The sequence below is a fragment of the Geotrypetes seraphini genome, chromosome 11 (assembly GCF_902459505.1).
Source record: "Geotrypetes seraphini chromosome 11, aGeoSer1.1, whole genome shotgun sequence".
NCBI classification, from domain to species: domain Eukaryota; kingdom Metazoa; phylum Chordata; class Amphibia; order Gymnophiona; family Dermophiidae; genus Geotrypetes; species Geotrypetes seraphini.
The window spans coordinates 18,134,064-18,157,450 of NC_047094.1; positions in this window are offsets into that span (position 1 = coordinate 18,134,064).

The following is a 23,387-nucleotide window of genomic DNA, read 5'->3' on the forward strand; positions in this document are numbered from 1 at the left end:
GAAATTGTCCAATCCTTTCTTGAACCCCAGTACCGTACTCTGCCCTAGTACGCCCTCTGGAAGCGCATTCCAGGTGTCCACCACACGTTGGGTAAAGAAGAACTTCCTGGCATTCGTTTTGAATCTGTCCCCTTTCAACTTTTCCGAATGCCCTCTTGTTCTTTTATTTTTTGAAAGTTTGAAGAATCTGTCCCTCTCTACTCTTTCTATGCCCTTCATGATCTTGTAAGTCTCTATCATATCCCCTCTAAGTCTCCTCTTCTCCAGGGAAAAGAGTCCCAGTTTCTTCAATCTTTCTCTATCTATCTCTCTCTCTCCCTTTCTCTCTCTCTTTCTTTCTCTCTCTCTATTTCTCTCTGTCTCCCTTCCTTTCTCTCTCTCTTTCTGTCCCTCTCCACTTTCTCTATGCCCTTCATGATCTTGTAAGTCTCTATCATGTCACCTCTAAGTCTCCTCTTCTCCAGGGAAAAGAGTCCCAGTTCCTCCAATCTTTCTCTCTCTATTTCTGTCTCTCTCCCTTTCTCTTTCTTTCTTTCTCTCTCTCTCTGTCTCTGTCTCTCTCTCTCTCTCTCTCTCTTTCTGTCCCTCTCTACGCCCTTCATGATCTTGTAAATCTCTATCATATCCCCTCTAAGTCTCCTCTTCTCCAGGGAAAAGAGTCCCAGTTCCTCCAATCTTTCTCTTTCTCTTTCTCTCTCTCTCTCTCTCCCCCTTTCTCTCTCTCTTTCTGTCCCTCTCCACTCTCTATGCCCTTCATGATCTTGTAAATCTCTATCATATCACCTCTAAGTCTCCTCTTCTCCAGGGAAAAGAGTCCCAGTTCCTCCAATCTTTCTCTATCTATCTCTCTCTATTTCTGTCTCTCTCCCTTTCTCTTTCTTTCTTTCTCTCGCTCTCTGTCTCTCTCTCTCTGTCCCTCTCTACTCTCTCTGTGCCCTTCATGATCTTGTAAATCTCTATCATATCCCCTCTAAGTCTCCTCTTCTCCAGGGAAAAGAGTACCAGTTCCTTCAATCTTTCTCTATCTCTCTCTCTCTGTCTCCCTTTCTCTCTCTCTTTCTGTCCCTCTCCCTTTCTCTCTCTCTTTCTGTCCCTCTCTACTCTCTATGCCCTTCATGATCTTGTAAGTCTCTATCATATCCCCTCTAAGTTTCCTCTTCTCCAGGGAAAAGAGACCCAGTTTCTCCAACCTCTCAGCGTATGAAAGGTTTTCCATCCCTTTTATCAAACTGGGAAAATCCCTTCTTTTCAAAATCACAGGACTATGGAATGACCTCACCATCCCGTTGCGAAACCTGGGCTCCCTCCAATTATTCCGCAAACAACTGAAAACTTGGCTTTTTACCAAATTGTAACTTTATCCTCCCCCCTTTTTCCTCCACCCTTCTACACATAAGTTTCATGTAAACCTTTACCCTTCTCTACCTATTATTTAAGTTCTTGTAAACCGTGTCGAGCTCCATATTCGTGGAGATGATGCGGTATATAAACTTAAGGTTTAGATTAGATTAGATTAGACGTGTTGAATATCATCGCATCCGGATAGTGCCAGCAGGTCATCGCTGTATCTGGATATTTAGTGGCAACCACTATCTGTTACTTTTTGCCCATGGCAGCTGGCATTAAAAAAAAAAAAAAATTCCGGAACAGTATTTCCCTCCCTGACCGCCAGAGGTCTTATAGTCTAAGGGACCCTTTTATTAAGCCAAGGCAAAATTTGGACTTAGCACACTAAGGTGTCCTTTTATCAAGCCGCACTAGCGGGGTTAGCGCGTCGGACATTTCATCACGCGCTAACCCCTGCGTCCGGCTAAAAAACTAACGCCTGCTCAATGCAGGCGTTAGCGGCTAGCGCGGCAGGCGGTTTAATGCGCGGTATTCCGCACATTAAAACCTCTACCGCAGCTTGATAAAAGGACCCCTAAGCCTAGATTTACCATGGACTATTTTTAAAGATTGTTCTTTTTTTTTTTTTTTCCAAGGTCTTGCACTAATGTTCACATGTGGCTCCTAAAAAAAGAACGTGGACACGCTTACCACCACATTTTCCTTTTTGAATTGTTTTTCCTCCGTGTTTTGTTTTTGAACTTTGTACAGTAGCACAGCCTATTCTCCAAATGGGACTGCAACCTTTTTGTTTCCAAAGCCAAGAGGGCCCTATCATTGAACTAGCAGAAATCTCCAGGTCGGCTGCTTATGTGATTAGCTTAATCAATATATCCTGTCATAATCCTTCATGAATATCCTTTAGATCTGCAGGGGGGGGGGGGGGGGGGAAAGAAATCTGAAATCTGTCTTCAAGGTCCACAGACTTTGTTAAGCTTGAGGCAATCTGAAATCTACTTTTTGCCTGGGTTCAACTGTAGAAAATTCATTCATGTCTATTGGTGAGCTTTGCTTTGCTGACAGATAGTTGATATTTTTGATGTATCAAAAAGATTTTTTTTTTTTTTTTAAATCAGCAACTTTATTGCTTTCCTTTGACTCATCACAAACAGGATGGTATTCAGAACTAGACACGTAACTTAAGGAGTGAATTGCCTAGGTCTTAAAACCCAAAACTAGACGCTAGAATTGGAGAATGATGGTTCCTTGGATGTGATGAAATAGGAGATATAAAATCTTGAAGTTGGGCCTTACGGTCAAAATTGGTTGATTTCATCCAGAAGAAATAGCAGCTAATATCTACGTTTGTATTTCGGTGGCATTCGACACAACAGAAATAAAACAAGCCTTATCTGAAGTACCAAAGCTGTCTGCAATGTTTCTTTCGTGAATTATGGTCATTCAGCCACAAGTCATATAAATAGATCAGAGATTTAAACCTCATTCTTATCGTCTAGACCAGGGGTGTCAAAGTCACTCTTCGAGGGCCGCAATCCAGTCGGGTTTTCAGGATTTCCCCAATGAATATGCATGAGATCTATTTGCTTGCACTGCTTTCATTGTATGCTAATAGATCTCATGCATATTCAGTGGGGAAATCCTGAAAAACCGACTAGATTGCGGCCTTCAGGGAGAGACTTTGACACCCCTGGTCTAGACTAAGATCAAATTGTGGAATAATGTTGGCATGTACATTTCTCTTGGCTAGAATGTGGGGGGATAGATGGAGCAGTAGATTGGCACAACCGACGCAAACATTGAACAGTTCATACGCCAGCGCAGTTTAATAATAATAATAACTTTATTCTTATATACCGCCACAATCTTGCGACTTCTAGGCGGTTTACAATGAAGAGAAACTGTACAGACAGCGAATTACAGAGTATAGCATTGAACATCTAGTGATAGTAACAGGAGAGTTACAGGGTCTGTGTATTACATGGTTTCACAATGAGTAGCATTATACATTCGACGATATTCAGAGCATAAGTAGGAGAAGAGAAAGGAGATTGCGCTTTGAGTTACAAAGGTGCAAGACTGCGAAGGTGAAAAAGATAACATAGGATGTTGATGAGAAGTAAGTTTAGCAGTGGTTAAATGTTAGTGCCATCTGAGAGAGAGGCTGAGTTTTTTTCCACGGGTGGAGTGTTTACGCTTCAAGGCCTTATGGTCAGGGCTGGCAAACAACCACTTTTTATGCTTTATGAATACAACGCAGGTTGATTGTTCCCAAAACTGTTTATTTATTCATTGGATTTATCTTATGCCTTTTCAGCGGAAGCTCAAGGCAAATTACATTCAAGTGCAGTGCACTTCCTCACATCAAACAATGATCAGAAAAAAAAAGGATTACAGAAGAAGATCACGTTCAGTCCATTTACCATTCATTCACACCTCTACTACTAAATATGTAGCCCGATTAAAGTGAATTTTCAGCTACATGATTATGGTGATTTTAGAAGCTCTCATCTTGTTCTGGACATTGGAAAACTGACATTCAGACAGTCATATTTCTTGGGCATCCAAATTCCAATTATATAAAGCCAAGACAGAGACATCTAACACTGTAGCATGACAATATGGCAAGGAGGCGTGGTCAGGGTATGTTGTGGGTGGGATCTGGGAAGGGCGAAAACATGGACATTCAAATTTGATTGCAGGAAAGGACATCCATATCTAAAAAGATGGATGTCTGTATTTAGACCTGGTACCTATAGTTTAGGCAGTGGTATAGTAAGGGGGGGTGAAGACCGCCCTGGGTGCTGTGTCAGTGGAGGCGCCAGCACCTTTCCACTCCACCACACCACGCTTGTGCCATCCCTCCCCCATCCCGTACCTCTGTAGATCTTTGCTAGCGCGAACAACTTCTCCTGCCTGTTGCTCCCGCCAGCCTGGTTTCCCCCCTGAATCACTCCCAAGTCACAGGGCCAGGAAGTGATGTCAGAGGGAAATCCAACGCTGGCATGAGGAGCATGCTGGAGAAGCCACTCGCGCTGGCGAAGATTTAGAGGTATGGTGGAGGGGGAAGGGAGAGCACGAGTGTAGAGTGGAGGGTGAAAAGGAGTGGGGTGTGTGGAAGGAATGGGGGTGCAGAGAGAAGGGGCACGGGGGCCGCCACCACCCCCACCCCCTCCTACCCTTACTACACCACTGAGTTTAGTCAAGACTTTATATACCACCCTTCACAATAAATCTATCTATATACCTACTTGCATATTCCACTCATGTTCACCCCAAACTCTGTCCCTGTATATACCAACCCCTGGATTCTACATACAGCACCCAAACTTGACCACTGAAATTTTGGCAACGAGTGATGGTGCACATGAAAATAAATTTTTTAATGAGCCATTAACTAGCAATTCATTGATGCTAACAATTAGGTATTGCAGTTATTTGGCAGTAAGTGGAATTTGTGTATGCCTTTTCCCAAGTTCTATTCTCGAAGACCAAGTGCCTCGATCCCCTAGTGTGCAACTCAGAAGGGGGTGTGGCCAGGAGAGGGGCAAAGACATTCACGAATATCCTATTTCCAAAACCATAAAAATCCTAGGTGTCACTCTAGACATGCACTTAACCACGGCCGACCACACAAACTTAACAGTGAAGAAATGCTTCTACACTCTATGGAAGCTAAGGACTATCAAAAAATATTTTGACACAACATCCTTCAGGTTACTGGTGCAATCGCTGATCCTATCCACCCTGGACTACTGCAACATCGTCTACCTGGGTATCCCACAAAAAACAATTAAAAAACTGAGATTAGTACAAAACACTGCAGTTCGCTTAATCTTCGGACTGAGAAAACAAGACCATATTAGCCCATACTACAAAAAGCTGCACTGGCTACCAATGGAAGCGCGAATACAGTTCAAATTTGCATGCATCTGCTTCAAACAAATCTGGGGCCTAGCACCTTCCTACCTGCAAACACACTTTACTCTACACAACCCCACACGATCAACCAGAAACAAAAACACCTTCGCCTATCCTAAAATTATTGGCTGCAAATACAAATCCTACCTTGATGGAACCTTCATGTTCCAAGCAAACAGACAACAATCCTGGCTGGGAAACTACATAAATAAAACCAGACAGACCTACAACGCATTCCGAAAATCTATCAAAACTGCTCTGTTTGACAAATTCATCACCTAAACAGACCATTCCGCGCTCACTACACTTTTTCCCCTACAACTCGAAGCATTCCTCAGGCAATTCCTTCCCCTCTCACTTTCCCTCCCACTTTCAACCCCTCTTACACTTCTCTCTTCTACAACCCTTTCTCCTGTAACTTCCCCTCATGCATTGGTAATTCGCTGAATGTCCAGCCTTTTTTTGATGTTGAACCACCTAGAAGTTGTCTGACTATGACGGTATAGAAAAATAAAGTTGTTATTATTATTATTATTCCAAAAAGTTGCAAGCAGTTTTATAGAGTAGTGACATTTCTGCTAGAGAATGACACGGTGACAAAATCCATCACCGTTCCCGTCCCCGCGGATAACCGCGGGAAATAATCCCATGTCATTTTCTAGTGTCTATTTCATCCTCAGTCCTTCTACACCAGCATTCTTCAAAGCAAAGCTTGAGGGTCAGTGGTTGTGGCCATTAATACTCTGATTCTTCCCTCTCTCTTTAAAGAATGACATGAAGATGGTTTCCCGCGGTTATCCGCGGGGACGGTGATGAATTTTGTCACCGTGTCATTCTCTAATTTCTGCACCCAAATGCAATGAGTTGGGTTCCGACATTTATACCAGGTTTCAACTGGGGTAGATGCTGGCGCCCAACTTTGTGCAAATCAGCTCTAAGCTAGCAGCTCAACCTTGAGCGCCTGTTAGTGTCTTCAAGGGCCTGATGCTAGGGTTCAAATCCTTGCACGACATGGTGCCTGGCTACATGATGACCAAGCTTCCTCCGTACGTGCTGAACAGGTCCCTCCACTCCCAGGATGAGATAACGCCTTAAAACGCCCTCTGGTCATGCCCTTCGACTGCAAACCGCCAAATGACGTTTCTACTCCCACTTCATGCCGCGCCACTGGAATCGACTGCCCCCACAGATCAGATCCCTTAAAGGACTCCTCAACTTTAGGAAAGCAATAAAAACATACCTCTTCACTTAACACCCCTGCCCACGACCGATGTATTTACCTTAATTGTTTTCTTTTTTTCCTATAATAATTGTATTTCTCCCTCCCTTCCTATTGTTTCTTGGGGCTCCCTAGTCCCAATTACCCTATATGTACTTGTCAATTAGACATGTATGTCTTACTTGTCAAATCCCTAGTAGATTTGTTATCTTGATCCGCTATGGTCAGTTTGTCAAAATATTTATCTGTTTTTATGTTATTTTTTTTATATTTTGTAAATCGCTTTGCATATTTGAATAAGCGTTTAATCAAAAACTGGAAGAAACTTGAAACTTGACATGTTTCAAGTTTCAAGATCCTTGGTATGTGTCGCATTAGGATAAAATCTTGGACTTTAACTGTAACAAATCTAACCTATAAACTGCATAATATATATATATTGGTATTAGATCCCTAGTATGTCGAGTTACGATAAAACGTTGTATTGAAAATCTTGTACTGTAACTGGCAAATTGCAATCTATTAACTGTATATTATGTATGTCAATCTATAACCTGTTCTGAGCTCTTTGGGGAGAAAATGAATTAAATAAATAAATTTTTTAATGCACCTATTTCATAGTGCTATTTATAGTTTTCTCATAACTGGCAAAGTAGACGCCATCATGTCAATGTACACACTGTTACACCAGTCAGAATTTTATAAAGGCTTATTTATATGCATATGTTTGTTGCAGTCGTCTGGGTCTTGCCGCATCTGAATAAGTGGAACTGATGTTTCAGCCTTCGTGCTATGGCTTTCTTCAGGGTATTCACTGAAGCCTAAGAGAATAAATGCATATGTGGCCATATTGGTGCAAAAATGATTTTATAAAATTACTCCCTGAATGGGAGTCAAAAAGAAAGAAAATATTTTGGTCCTAAGTGGCGAAATGTAGATATTTACTTGAGGCAAGATACAAGATATTCAAACAATGACTACAGACCAGGCATCCTATTTAAAGCTACAAATGGAAAGGGATAGAACCAAGACTGGTTAGAATGTGTTAGGTTCAGTCTTGCTCTCCCTTCTCCACTCTCCACTTTCACAGTCCAGAATATGTTCTGAGAAGAGAGCCAAAGGAAGAAAGAGAACACCTGTGCAGGATCAGGATGCAAAAAAACAGAGCAAAGATAACAACCAAGTTTATTCACTCAAAAGGAGTCGACGTACGTGTTTCAACCAATCAGCCTGCATCGGGGGTCTTGATGACATATACTAATTAAATGTTTGCTTGGTTTCCGAATTTGAACAAATATCCATACAGCAACGAATACTGATCAAAAATGAAGGGGAACTGAGTAAAGCTCCGTATCTCTTCTGGATGTGTGGCAGAAAACACCACGTTACTACGAATAGTATAATAGGAAACAGTCACCGACAATGCAATTTGTGAAAATCCAAGACCCCTGATTTAGGCCGATTGGCCAAAACAAGTATGTGTCGGGTCCTTTTGAGTGAATAAAGTTGGTAGCACCATTAGTCATTTTTGCTGTGTTTTTCTGGAGAAGAGGACACCAGGGCAAGTGCTCAAGTGGTACATCCTACTAGAAGCTCAAAACCAAATGCTATTTAGATATGTTGGAAGGATCATACCTGTCTCTCTGAGAGAAATAGAGTGCTCATGAGCTGCTGGGATTGAATTCTTCAAAGGTTTCGAACTCACAACTTGTTGGGCAGAAGATCTAAGTTTAATGGATTCAATTCATTTCTGCTCAGCCTTGCATGATATGTGAAATAAGATGTTTTGGAAGCTAATTTTAACATCAGATGATTTTGAAACTCAAGCGCCCTGGGAGACCTGAATGGAAGACTCTGGAACAGATTGCAGGATGGTGTTGTAGCAGTCACTACGTAAGCCATTATTAAGATGGACTTGGAGAAATCCACTGTTTATTCCTAGGATAAGCAGTTTAATCGGTTTTACTCTTTGGGATTTTGCCAGGTACTTGGGACCTGGGCTGGCCACTGATGGAAATAGGGTACTGGGCTTGATGGCCCTTCAGTCTGTCTCAGTATGGCAGCTCTTATGTTCTTATGTGAGCCAAGTGTAGGATAATCAAGCCATTGTGACATCACTGATGAGGTTGGCTCTTAGCATTGGTGGAATGAGGCATTATGGCATCACAATCTCAGCTCTGGAATGTTGCTACTCTTTGGGTTTCTGCCAGGTACTTGGGATCTGGGTTGGCCACGGTTTGAAACAGGATTTTGGACTTGATGGACCTTTGGTCAATCCCAGTATGGCAGCTCTTATGTTCTTGACATCTTCTCTATGTTTCACAAAGGACTTACTCGACAGGATGTTCATTCTGTATTGGGAGTTTCTTTTCCCAATGCATCTCATTTGTCTCACTATAGGAAAAGAGACATTAGATTCAATAGTGCTAAACAGCTGTGTTTACCTCTTTCTGATCAACCCCCTGTTACACTAACAACTTCTGTTGGCACTAGCTGTATCCCTTGCACTGCCTCTGCCATCAGTGAGATTCCACACATCCGAGCCAGCTCTGCAAAGACTAGAATTAGCAAAGAATTTAATGAACAGAAGACAGAAATGGGATAGAAAACAGAGCTGGTCAGAAGCCAGGATAGCACAGCCTTTGCTTTTCTTTGTGTCTAAACTGTTTATAACACTTTCTGTAGCAAACATACCACATGCATGCATGCACACATACACATAAAGCTGCACATGCACACACCCACGCAAATATGGAAGTACACTTGTACCCACATACATGTGTCCCACACACATCATTCCATGAGCATGAAAAGGAAAACCTAGGGACTGGAGATGTTCACGTCTGACTAAATGAAATGATTAAGATAGAGCAAATATGAAAAGAAGCCGAGAAAAGGAATTAACGGGAAAGCAGAATCAGCAGAAAGGAGAGGGCTAGGAGGGAGAACGAGAGACTGGGCAGGGAGGCAGATTTAGAAAGAAAATGACAAGGGTACTGAGAACATAAAGAAAGAGTGGAATTCATTATAAAGGGTAAAGAAAAGAACCTGAAATGATATGTTACACAGGAGGAGACTAATTCCAGGATTCACAGTACCAAAATCTGAGTGCCACGGGTCTTACTCATCACTTCCCTACTTTAATGAATTTGTATTCACAGGTCTAAACTCAGAATAATAAAATGCACACATAACCCTAGATCTCTGGTTTCTAAATCTGCCCTATTAGACCCCCTTGCCAATCGAGCCTTCATGATATCCACAATGAATATTCATGAGATATATTTGCATGCAGTAAAAGCAGCACGGATTTCTCCTGAACCCCCTTCCTTTTGGCATTGGAGGAATCGACTTCATGAACTTATGGGCTGGGAGGCCCATTTGGCCTGTTCTTCTTGTCGCCGGAGCAGAGACTTTGTTAACACTTGGACTCCATATTTGAACATTTTGTCCCCCGAGAGTCGTAGCCGTATCCTGAACAGACTCCGCCTTTGATTCAGTGCATCTCTTTGACATTGTTGTTCCCTGCTTGTGAGTTGTATGTTTCTTTGGGTGGGTAGGGAGGGGGGGGGTATCTTTCTGTGAGGTGGGGGTGTTGCTTTGATCGTGGAGGACATCAGAGTCCAGTCCTCCGCGGTTGTTGGGTGAAATTGTATACACTGTTTTCTATTGCTGTTGTACTTTCTTAATAAAATAGATTTGAACATAAAAGCAGCACATTCAGAGCTATCTCATTCATTGTGGATATTCTGAAAACCTGACTGTCTGGGGAGGGGGTGTCCTTTAGGACAGGTATGGGAACCCCTGCATTAGAGCTGTGAAGGGGCATTTTTGAATAGGCATCCAGCTCATAATATCTAAAATGGATGATCGTCGCTGTTTTCTGGGATGGCGTGAGCAGATTCCACTTTAACTCTTATATTTTGTAATTGTGATCCCTCCAGGAACAGAAAAATAGCTACCGTACCTGAGCAGGTACCACTTCAATAGCCTTCAAACTTGCAGGTGGATAATATAAGTATTTTTCTGTTTCTGGAGGGCTCAATCTGTATACTTTGGAGGAAAGGTGGGAGATACAGATGTTTAAATACCTACGTGATGTAAATGTGCATGAGCTGAGCCTCTTTCATTTGGAAGGAAGCTCAGGAATGAGAGGGCAAAGGATGAAGTTAAGAGGTGATAGGCTCAGGAGTAATCTAAGGAAATACTTTTTTACAGAAAGGGTGGTAGATGCAGGGAACAGCCTTCTGGTAGAGCTGGTGGAGACAGAGACTGTGTCTGAATTCAAAAGGGCCTGGGATAGGCACTTGGGATCTCTCAGAAAGAAATAATGGTTACTGTGGATGGGCAGACTGGATGGGCCATTTGGCCTTTATCTGCCATCATGTTACAATGTTTCTATAACCATAAAGTGCTATGACATCACAATGCAGGTGTAAAGAGTCTTAGCCTATAGGAAGAGGAGATGCAAATGTTAAGAGCCGTAGCCAATAGGGAGAGGAGATAGTGGATGTTTTAGATGGGCATTTTGAGAAGTTCTTAAGTTTCAAAAATAAGCAGCAGAGAACATATTTATTGAAATTTTCTATACCGCTCTCCCAGAGGAGCTCAGAACAGGAATTTATTCAGGTACCCAAGCATTTTTCCCAGTGGGCTCACAATCTGTCTAATGTACCTGGGTCAGTGGGGGGATTAAGCGACTTTGGGCAAGATTCTCAAAACTTTAACGCGGTCGCTGAACTGTTTTCTGACGGTTTAGCCTGCACGCATTTTAGCGGCGGATTATCAAAACGGATTATCTCCGTCTTTAGTGAGATTTCTAGCCGTCTCTGACAATGGCATGCAAATATGCTCTTTAACATTGAAATGAGCCCTCTGGTGGATTCTTTGAAAATGCCTCGGCGTTTCTTAAAAATCACCGAGGCATTTTCAAAGAACGGCATCGGCTTTTTGGCAACAAAAAGCAGCGACTGGTCCGGGGGTGCCATTACAGTGCCAGCACTTGTGTTTTGACTGTGGCTAATGAAAAAAAAATGTGTGTGTGTATATATATATATATATATATATATTATAAATGGAGGGTAGTAAAATCACGCTTCTTTTGAGTTTATGGGAGAGACAGGCATGTTTCATGCGGGCTTGTTAAAAGCCAACTTTCTTCTTGAGCACTTGTATGATACCCTTGTCTTGTGTGTTTCTGGCTGTGGGTCTTCATTAGATTTTACATTAAAAACTAATTAAGATTTACCTGAATTATAGTAGTTTTTTTGGAGAGAAAAGCATGCTTTGTGTGCAATTGATAAAAGTTGATGTTGCTTCTTGAGTGCGTGTATGTACCCTTGTCTTGTGTGCTTCTGGCTGTGGGTCTTGATTGAATTTTATATTAAAAACAAATTACAAGATTTTAGTAGTTTTTTGAAGAAAAAAACATGTTTTAAGCGTGATTGAAAAAAGTCAACGTTGCTTCTCTCTCTTCCATTCATCCAATAGTGCAGCAGGAGAGTGTGTGTGTGTGTGGGGGGGGGGGGGGGGGGGGTTTGTTGTTGTTTTCGGCGTTTTTCGGCGCATGTGCTCATCAGTGATGGGCACATGCAAATGTAGGAAATCTTTGCTGCTCTCCGCCGATCTTATTTGCACGCGCGATTTTTAAAGAATGTCTCGGGATTTTTTTTGATTCAGTATCGAAACGGTTGCGTTAGCAGACCGGCGCTTTTTAACCTGGGTTTTTGAAAATCCCGGCCTTTGTCCAGGGTCGCAAGGAGCAGTGTGGGTTTGAGCTCACAACCTCAGAGTGCTGAGGCTACAGCTTTAACCACTGCGCAGATAAAGGGCAATGAGGACCTATGGAAGTGGTCTCAAGTGCATAGCCCCAAGGCCACACAAGGTCCCTGAAGTCCTCCACTGCAGCCCTCAAACAGTTGGCTGAAATGCTCTACCAGCCCTTGTAAATGCGTTAACTTCAGTCTTGCCCACTTGATATAGTAACTGCAAACAGTCTCTTAAGTGTGTTACTCAGGTGTCTCGTTTATGGAATTTGCTACTGGTGACAATCCAAAATACAGTGCTTTGTTAAAATATATCCTTGAAGAGTTGTAGAATCAATATTAGCATTAATTTTTAATGTTTAATACCAACTCTGAACAAGCAGATCAAGGTGGTTTACAAAATTAGTAGTATGTGGCGGCTTGAAATCTTTTGGTGGCCCTCGGAGCTTTTTTTTTAATATTCACATTGCGGCCCTGTACATGAAAAAAGGTTGGAGATCACTGATCTATGGTATCTTGCTCCTTCATTAAACCAGTTATGTTGTTTTCCCAGTTGGGCCATTTGATACTCTGCATCATTCTAAGTAAATGAGCATAATTAAACCAACTCCCTCCCTCTCCCCAAATCATTTACCTAAACTCTCAACTCTGATAACATACTGTACAGGGCTGTGGCTTTGCTTGCAAAGAATTAATAGAAACATAGAAACATGATGGCAGATAAAGGCCAAATGGCCCATCCAGTCTGCCCATCCGCAGTAACCATTATCTCCTCCTCTCTCTAAGAGATCCCACGTGCTATCCCATGCTTTCTTGAATTCAGACATAGTCTCCATCTCCACCACATCTTCCGGGAGACTGTTCCACACATCTACCACCCTTTCTGTGAAAAAAGTATTTCCTTAGATGACTCCGGAGCCTGTCACCTCTTCACTTCATCCTGTGCCCTCTTATTCTGGAGCTTCCTTTCAAATGAAAGAGATTACGTAGGTATTTAAACATCTCTATCATATCTCCCCTCTCCCGCCTTTCCTCCAAAGTATACAGATATACGCCCTGTGGTAAATAAACTATTTCATTTAGATTCTTTATGGAAATGAAAGAAAATTGAAGGAAATGTCGCAGATTTTTTTTATTTCATGTTATTTTCCTTGAACACCCTGCTCCAGTCTCCCCTCCTGCCAAAATTTAAAACATCCTCCTGCTTTGCCGTTCTTCATCTCGCCTCCACTGCTTCTTGCCCTGTAGCTATGGCAGGGGCCAGCAATGAACCCCAAATGCTCAAGCTCCTACCTACTTTGGACCAATAGTTATGTGGAATAAGATAGGGGAGGGTGGGAAGAGAAGAGGATGGTCTGGGGTTGATTCCGGGGTCCTTTTACTAAGGCGCGTGAGCCTTTGGGCTTTTTATTGGGGGGGGAGAAGGGGGTTTAATGCATACTAAAATTGAAAAAGAAATTGAAAAAGAATCCTGTCTCAAAACCTCATATTATAAATATAATTAAAATAATGATAATTGTGCTCAGTAAATTAACACCACTATTTACCAGCTTTGTCATACCATACATACTGTCCAACATGCAATAATCAAAAGCATCCCTGAAAAGTTCCCGTCTCCGTATGGAACTTCAGACTCCGTATGGAGACGGGAACCTTTCAGAGACGCTTCTGATTATTGCACATCGGACACTTGATATTGTTGGGTTGTTTTTTTTTTTTTAATTCTTTATTGATTTTCTAAACTTCAAAAGTGCAATACACAAATATATATCTAATATAATAAAACCCTAAGCCGCGCATGCGCACTCGTACCTGTGTGCTCCTGTTTTCCGTGCACTGTAGGTCCCCACAGGTAGGAGTGCGCATGCGCAGCTTAGGGTTTTGTCGGCTTCAGGCGGCATGGAGGCTGTTGGCCGCGGCGGCTGTCGGTAGCTGCAGGCTGCAGTGGCTGTCGGCGGAGGGCAGACGCGAGGTAAGGGGTGCTGCTGGACAGGGGAAGAGACGGGAGGGGGGTAGGAAAAAGAAGGGAGGCCTACTGCTGGACGGGGAGCAGGAAAAAGGTGCTGATGGACAGGGGAAGAGACGGGGGGAAGAAAAAGGAAGTGAGGCTTATTGCTGGACGGGGGAGCAGGAAAGAGGTGCTGGGACGAAGAAAAAAGAAGGGAGGCCTACTGCTGGACAGGGGGACAGGAAAGAGGTGCTGCTGGACAGGGGGGAGATTTAAAAAAAAGAGAGAAGGGCTGCTGCTGGATAAGGGGAGCAGTGAAGGGGTGGTGGTGGACACAGGGAAGGTAAAAGGAAGGGAGAATGGGTGGACAGCCAAGGAAAAAGAAAGACAGGGGGGGGAAGAAAAAGAAAGGGAGGCCTACTGCTGGACATGGGAACAGCAAAGAGGTGCTGATGGACAGGGGAAGAGACGGGGGAAGAAAAAAGAAGGGAGGCCTACTGCTGGACAGGGGGACATGAAAGAGGTGCTGATGGACAGGGGGGAGATGAAAAAAAAAAAAAAAAAAAAAGGGAGAAGGGCTGCTGCTGGATAAGGGGAGCAGTGAAGGTGTGGTGGAGGACACAGGGAAGGTAAAAGGAAGGGAGAATGGGTGGATAGCCGAGGAAAAATAAACACAGAAAGAAAGACAGAACTACAGAAAGCGGCTAAGGACAGAGAGAGAGAGAAATAAATAAACACAGACACACACAAATATATTCTAGCACCCATTAATGTAACGGGCTATAAGACAAGTAAGTTAATAAAAGCACATTCAACTTACAAATATAGATAACCAACCATTTTCTCCCCCTCCCCCCATCCAGTGATTATTCAATAAAACACAGAAACATAGACTATCCCAATAACCTTACCCTATTCAGATTAAAAATATCCTCCCACCCTCCTCCCACTCCAGGTGGACATACTCAAGTCAAATTAGGACAGAAATAGCCCCCCTCCCCCTTTCCTGGATGTGTACGACAATAAACCAAAACTGACTCATAATCAAAGACCTACTATAGTGAGGTAATTATATGATGTCAACGGCCCCCAAACCAGCTTAAATAAATTACTATGCCCCAAACTATTGGCATTCATTTTTTCATATCTATACCTGGAGCACAAATTTGCCCACCAGAAAGGAAAATTTAGGCGGTCATAGTTCTTCCATTTTCGGGTTACCATCTGCTTGGCTATCCCGGTCATGATAAGAAAAAGGCGGCATTTATAACAATCCATAGGGGGTTTAACATGTAATAACGTTCCACATATGACCGCCTCGTACGTCAGTGGAAGGACACTTGATATTGGATAAGTGATTTCACAAAAAGGATTTACTTTGTTTGGGATTACTGTAGAGGCAGTTCAGATTGAACCACAATCGCGGCCTCCCAGAGAGACGAAACGAACCTCTACCAAAGATAAGTTTCTGCATTTTTCCATCTTGAAATGTTTACAACGGTTATAATTATGGAGGTAGGGAGGGTGCAGTGATGTGTGGTATGACAAAGCTGGTAAATAGTGGTGTTAATTCACTGAGCACAATTATCATTGTTTTAACTATTTATAATATGAGATTTTGAGACAGGATTCTTTTTTCAATTTTTGTTATACAACAGTGGAACCTTGGTTTACGAGCATAATTCGTTCCAGAAGCATGCTCGTAAACCAAATTGCTCGTACTGTATATCAAAGCGAGTTTCCCCATAGAAAGTAAGGGAAACTCGCTTGATTCGTTCCCACCCCCCCACCCCCAGAGGCCAGCAGCACTGCTCTATCCCTCCGAGAACCGGCATTGCTCCCCCCGCTCAAGAAGGCCCCCCCGCGTGATCCAGAATCCCCCCGCCACGATCCGGCATCCCCCAGGCGATTCGGCACCCCCCCACACGGCGATCTGGCACCCGGCACTGGCACCAACGCACAGGACATGCGGGAACTCTAAGGCCTTGAGCATGCGCAGATGCTCGAGGCCCAGCAAAAAGGAATGCAGATCTTCGGGCACCAGCATGTCCTGTGCGTTGGTGCCGGGTGCCAGATGGAGGGTAAGCGAAGTGTTCGGGTGGGTGGGGGGTGCCGGATCATGGGGGGAGGCGCTCGTACATCGAGGCAAGCTCGGTTTGCGAAGCACCAATTTTGCAAATGGTTTGCTCGTCTTGCAAAACACTCGCATAACCGGTGCACTCGTAAACCGAGGTACCACTGTATTCACTATTTTTCTCTCAATAATAGTGGTTTTAATGCATACTGCCATTAGTATGCACTAAAACAAAATGAAAGATAAATCTGATGATTAAAAAAAAGAAAAAAAAAAAACAGCAAATCTTCTCCCTCCTTGCACATCCCTAATGACAAAGAGATAATGTGCCTTTCTCTCCTGGGTAGCTGTTCCTGAGGGTTTCAGACTTCCAAGATGCTAATCAAAGAGATACAGTAGAAGGAAGGAGCATGCAGCGTGTTTCCACAGAGAGAAGATTTCCCAACAGATGTAATATAACCGAGAGAAAGGAATAACCTCAATGTTCCTCTGCAAGATTTAATTAATCCAGCTTCCCACTCAGCTTTGCTTATCAAGAGCTCCACTGAGTAATACTTGCCATTATCTAGCTGTAATCAGAAAATGCAGTTTATGAGGAAAGAAATCATAACCCTGGTCAAAGGAGCCAACTTTTCAAAATTATTGGGGGGGGGGGGGGGGGGGGGGGGGGGGAGGGAGGAGGGAGGAGGGGGTGTTAAACCCAATGAAAATTGCCTCTCCCTGGATACAGTCAAGGGAGTATTTTCAATATTGGGGGTGTTCAAGTACCCACATAGTTGGCTCCTATGACCCTGGTGGCATATGTGTCCACCCCCCCCCCAACATCCTAAACAGAACATTATCTTCATTGGAGCAAGATGACACAATAACACTGAACAAATTCCAGACAGTGAGGAAGAGACATTTACATTTCAAATACTTCTATCAGCAAAATGAATCAGAGTAAATGATACAATTTGCATATTCTTTAAAGTGACGCTGGAAGTTGGGTGCGAGATGGGGGACTTTATGAGGCGCAGGAAAAGCTGACAGGAGTTTACCAGAGCAGAACAGATGTTCACGGTCTGGCCCCCGACTCTGCATTGTTCCACAAAATGGTGATGAGATCAAACTAATCCCTTTTCGTGTACAGACAGAAGCGCAGCTGGCTGGGAGATGCTTGTTCTTGGCGAGAAATTGTACTTCTGGGTGAACTGGAAAACTTTTGATACTTTCGTTTGGTAGGCAAACGTGGAAAACAATGACAGAAAGAGTGCTAAAAAAAACAAACCAAAAACCAAACCAGAAAAGGAACAGAGGGCCTTTAATTCATGCAGTGGCTGTCTCTTCTTGGCATACTGACACTTCGCTGATGCGAATGAAGCCCATGAAACAGAAAATTAATAGCAGATGCAGGGCAATAGCCAAATAAATATTCCTCCTGACGTTAGCTGATGTCAAAATAAATCCAGATATTCAGCATCAGTTTGCAGATTTTGGCCAGTGATAAATATCTGGACAGAGAGCAACATAGTACCAGAGTAAATGACGGCAGATAAAGACCCGAGTGGTACATCCAGTCTGCCCGACCATACATGCTCCATAAATTAATTATTTTGTATGAATGGTCCATTTTCTTAGATATTTCTGGTCCAGAAACCCAGAGCCCTGCCCGGTAGTGTGCTTAGGTCCCATCTACTGGAGTCTCCATCAAAGCTCACTCCGGCCCCTCTTAACCATCCCAGCCAGTGTTGCGGCTGTCAGGATAATGGTGACATTTATTGTATTATACTATTCAGATAGGTAACCGGATGGATGCCCCATCTACGGACTGTCCCGACACTATCTGACTGTTGTTGAGGTGGAATGTAAGGATATCCCGTAGAGAATGACACGGCGACAGAATTTGTCATCGTCACCATCCCCATTCTCACGGACAACCACAGGAAACCATACCCATGTCATGCTTTAAGGAGAGAGGAAAGAATCGATGAATGGGCACAGCCGCTGACCCTCGAGCTGGTATAGAAGGACTGAGGTTGAGATAAACACTAACGAATGATCACCTGATGGTTAGATCCTAAGCATTGGCATACCGACAATGTTCCGTGCCACACATGGCTTCTGGTACTGCAATTTCGGTCAAATAAAAGCATTACGGTGTGTCCTCATCCACCTTATTCACCGGATCTGGCGCCCTGCGACTTCCGGCTCTTCCCCCAAAGTCAAAATGACTATGGAAGGTAAATTTTTTGAATCGATTCAGGACATCGAGGCAGCCACGACAACGCAACTAAAGCCACTTGTGAAAGCGAACTTCCAGAAGTGCTTCAGAAAGTGCCAAGAATGATGGGATAAGTATATTCAAAGCGAGGAGGAGTATTTTGAGGGGGATTAATGGCAATCTGTCTTTTACTGTAAAATATATATATTTGTAATTTAAAGATTCACTGGTGTGGGATTTTTTTTTTTTTAATCACACCTCATATGTTTTCTTTAGAAAACAGATGCATTCTTGGACTTTCCTTCTAGGTGCCCTATTATAAAATTATCTTGTAGGGCCAGATTTAAGTTTTACAGAAAAAGTTTGCAAATCAGTTTACTTACACAGTTGTGAAAAAGTGCATCTTTAGCCTAATGCTAATGAGGACAAAGATTAAAAGCATTAATGTGAAATAACGTAGCTGAAAATTACACTCCTCTGATGAAGTACGAGGGGGGTGTTGAAAAGTTTTCAGCCCAACCAAGAAGGGAATGATATGGAGCCATTAAACTCAAGTTATTCCACACTTCTCTTAACCTTCAAAATTCAACAAACCAATACACCAATATTTTTCCATCGTTATTTGATACCATATTCCCCAGCTAGATCTTTAAGATCAATAGATCAGCATTTGCTGACCATTCCGTCTCTGAAAATTATAGAACATAAGCAATGCCTCTGCTGGGTCAGACCTGAGGTCCATCGTGCCCAGCAGTCCGCTCACGTGGCGGCCCAACACGTCCAGGACCTGTGCAGTAATTCTCTATCTATACCCCTCTATCCCCTTTTCCAGCAGGAAATTGTCCAATCCTTTCTTGAACCCCAGTACCGTACTCTGCCCTATTACGCCCTCTGGAAGCGCATTCCAGGTGTCCACCACACGTTGGGTAAAGAAGAACTTCCTGGCATTCGTTTTGAATCTGTCCCCTTTCAACTTTTCCGAATGCCCTCTTGTTCTCTTATTTTTCGAAAGTTTGAAGAATCTGTCCCTCTCTACTCTCTCTATGCCCTTCATGATCTTGTAAGTCTCTATCATATCCCCTCTAAGTCTCCTCTTCTCCAGGGAAAAGAGTCCCAGTTCCTCCAATCTTTCTCTATCTATCTCTCTCTATTTCTGTCTCTCTCCCTTTCTCTCTCTCTTTCTTTCTCTCTATTTCTCTCTGTCTCCCTTTCTCTCTCTATGCCCTTTATGATCATGTAAGTCTCTATCATATCCCCTCTAAGTCTTCTCTTCTCCAGGGAAAAGAGTCCCAGTTCCTCCAATCTTTCTCTATCTATCTCTATTTCTGTCTCTCTCTCTTTCTTTCTATCTCTCTCTCTCTCTATTTCTCTCTGTCTCCCTTCCTTTATCTCTCTCTTTCTGTCCCTCTCTACTCTCTCTATGCCCTTCATGATCTTGTAAGTCTCTATCATATCCCCTCTAAGTCTCCTCTTCGCCAAGGAAAAGAGTCCCAGTTCCTCCAATCTTTCTCTATCTATCTCTATTTCTGTCTCTCTCCCTTTCTTTCTCTCTTTCTTTATTTCTCTCTGTCTCCCTTTCACTCTCTCTTTCTGTCCCTCTCTACGCCCTTCATGATCTTGTAAGTCTCTATCATATCCCCTCTGTCTTCTCTTCTCCAGGGAAAAGAGTCCCAGTTCCTCCAATCTTTTTTTTTTTCTCTCTCTCTCTCTCTCTCTCTCTCTCTCTCTCTCTCTCTCTCTCTCTCTATTTCTCTATGTCTCCCTTCCTTTCTCTCTCTCTCTCTTTCTGTCCCTCTCTACTCTCTCTATGCCCTTCATGATAGGTACCAGAAGAGCAACAACTTTTTCAATCGTAGCTCCCCAGCTATGGAACAAGTTACCAATTTATTTGCGTGGTGAAACTTCTTTAGAAAAATTTAAAAGCACATTAAAAAGCCACCTATACAAAGATGCATTCAAGTCATAAACAGGATAACTCTTTTCTCAACAATTTCAGGTTCAAATATTTATATCTAACCAGATCTATATATATAGTTCACAATTTCTCCCTTTCATTTTTAGATCTTGTTTTATTTGTAAAACATTTTTAATTACCCTCCTGATGTTGTTTTTCCTTCAATGTCTCTTACTTTCTTTAATAATTGTAGTTCAATCCTTTTTCCTTATGTATCACTTATTGTTTGTGTACATTGAAGGTATGTTTGTCTGTTTAAATTGTTTTATGTTATCCTCCCCCTAAATTTTTTTTATTGTTATATGCATTGAAAATATTTGATATTGCGTTTATATCAAAATTTTAATAAACTTGAAACTTGACACTTTTTATTTCAATGGTATGAAATGAAATGAAAAGTGTGGAATAACTTGTAAGTTTCATGGCTCCACATCATTCTGTTCTTGGTTGGGCTGAGAACTTTTCAGTGGTCCCTCCTATTGTGATGTCATAATGCCTCATTCCACCAATGCCTAAGAGCCATCCACATCGGTGATGTCACAATGGCTTGCTTTCACTGTACTTGTGCCCATTTACAAGATGCATTTGCCTCACTGAAATGAAAAGTGTGGCATAACTTGTAAGTTTCATGGTAGAGAATGACAAGGGGGCATATTTTTCCCCATCTCCGCGAGAACTCATTTTCCCATCCTGTCACGCAGAGTTCTTTTTCCGCCCCTGCCTCATTTCTGCAAGCTCTGCCCTCATCTGCGCAAGCCTCAAACGCTTTAAAATCATAAGTGTTCAAGGCTTGTGAGGTTAAGGCAGAGCTTACGGGAATGGGGCAGGGACAGAGACAAAACTCACGGGGACGGGACAGGGAAATTGAGTTCCAGCGGGGACGGGGAAAAATTTGTCCCTGTGTCATTCTCTGTTTCATGGCTCTACATCATTCTCTTCTTGGTTGGGCTGAGAACTTTTCTGCAGCCCCTCATAAGCATGTACAGGGTAATTCTCTAAAGTGCAAGCTCACAATTAAGCACTGATCTAATATAATAAAGAGCTAGCCGCGCATGCGCACTTCTATTTGCGTGTTCCGTGCGCTGTAGGTCTGTGGCCGAAGTAGTGCGCATGCGCGCTAATAAGTCACCAGCACAAGCTGGACAGCAGCCAGACGACGATCTCCGTTCCTCCTGCCGCCGCCCACCCCCTTCTCTTCCCGCGGGCCCGAATGGCGATTCCAGCAGCGTGTGCATCAGTCTTCACACGCTGCTTCGGGCCCTTCTACTGCCCTGATTTGCTCTGCCGCGTCTCTGATGATGTCATCAGGGACGTGCCAGAGTAAATCAGGGCAGTAAAAGGACCCGAAGCAGCGTGTGGAGACTGATGCAAGCATTGCTGGAATCACCACGTTTGTAGTCCGGACCGCGGGAAGGGAAAGGGGGGGTAGAGGAAATGCTAATGCTGCTGCACAGGGAACTGGTGGGGGGGAGGGAAATGGAGGGGGATGGAATGCTGCTTTGGACAGACAGACAGAGGGAGGAAGGGAGACAGAAAGAAAATAAGAAAGACACAGGGGCAGGGAGATACACAGAAAGACAGACAGGCAAAGGGGGCCAGGGACAGAGACAGACAGAAAGGACAGCGGGAGCCGCGTCAGGAGGGGTGCGGGATGCGGCAGTGGGAACTTTTCCAATGGGTGCAACTGGGTGGCTGTCGGGAACCTCTGATCAGGGGCAGAGCAAGGTAAGAGTATCATAGGGATAAGAAGGAGGAGGGGAGATAAAAAAGGAAGGGATGCCTACTGCTAGACAGGGGGAGAAGGAAAGAGATGCTGATGGACAGGGGAGGTGAAGAAAAAGGAATGGAGGACTAATGTTGGACAGGGGGAGAAGGAAAGAGGTGCTGCTGGACAGGGGGGAGGTAAAACAAAGGGAGAAGGGCTGCTGCTGCATAAGGAGAGCTGTGAAGGGGGGGGGGGTGGACACAGGGGAGGTAAAAGGAAGGGAAAATGGACAGGGGGAGCAGACAAGGGGTGGTGATGGACAGCCAAGGAAAAATAAAGGCAGAAAGAAAGAAAGCGGCTAAGGAGAGAGAGAGAAAGAAATAAAGACAGACACACACACATATGTTCTAGCACCCGTTAATGTAACTAAAGACTAGTTACATGATATTTCATTAGACTAGTGGAGGAAAAGTGGCTCAGTGGTTAGAGCTGCTGCCTCAACACCCTGAGGTTATAATTTCAATCCCAGCACTACTCCTTGTGAGCCTGGGCAAGCCACTTAATCCTCCATTGCCCCGGGTACCGTGGTTAGACCATGAGCCCACCAGGACAGATAGGGAAAACTACTTAGAGTACCTTTTTACAAAAAATAAAAATTGTACACCATTCTGAACCTCTCCAAGATAGGGTGGAATATCAAATAGCAATCAACATGTAAATGCCAAAACAAATTCCACCTAAACACTCTTCTTTACATGAGAACATAAATATCTCCTTACTGGGACAGACTGAAGGTGCAACAAGCCCAATATCCTTTTTTTAACAGTGACCAATCCAAGATCCCAAAATGAAGCAAGACATCATATCACTTATCCCCAGGGATAAGCAGTAGCTTTCTCCAGGTCTATTCTAACTGGTTATGTACTTTTCTTCCAGGAATTTGTCTAAACCTTTTTTTTTTTTTTTAAATCCAGCTAAGCCAACAAGTTTTCTATGCATTGAGTGAAAAAATATTTTATCCAATTTGTTTTACATATGGATGGATGATGCCACTATCTCATGGAATACATTCTGTGATGTTTCATGGCAGATTACAGGAGTGGCTTGCCTTTGCCGGTTCATAGACAATTGCGTGCAGACAAAGTGGCGTGGACAACTGAACACGAGACAATTGAGCGCAAGACAATTGAGCGTGAAGACAACATAGCGCAAGACAATTGAGCGCAAATTATTTTCCGTAATGTGCACGAGCGG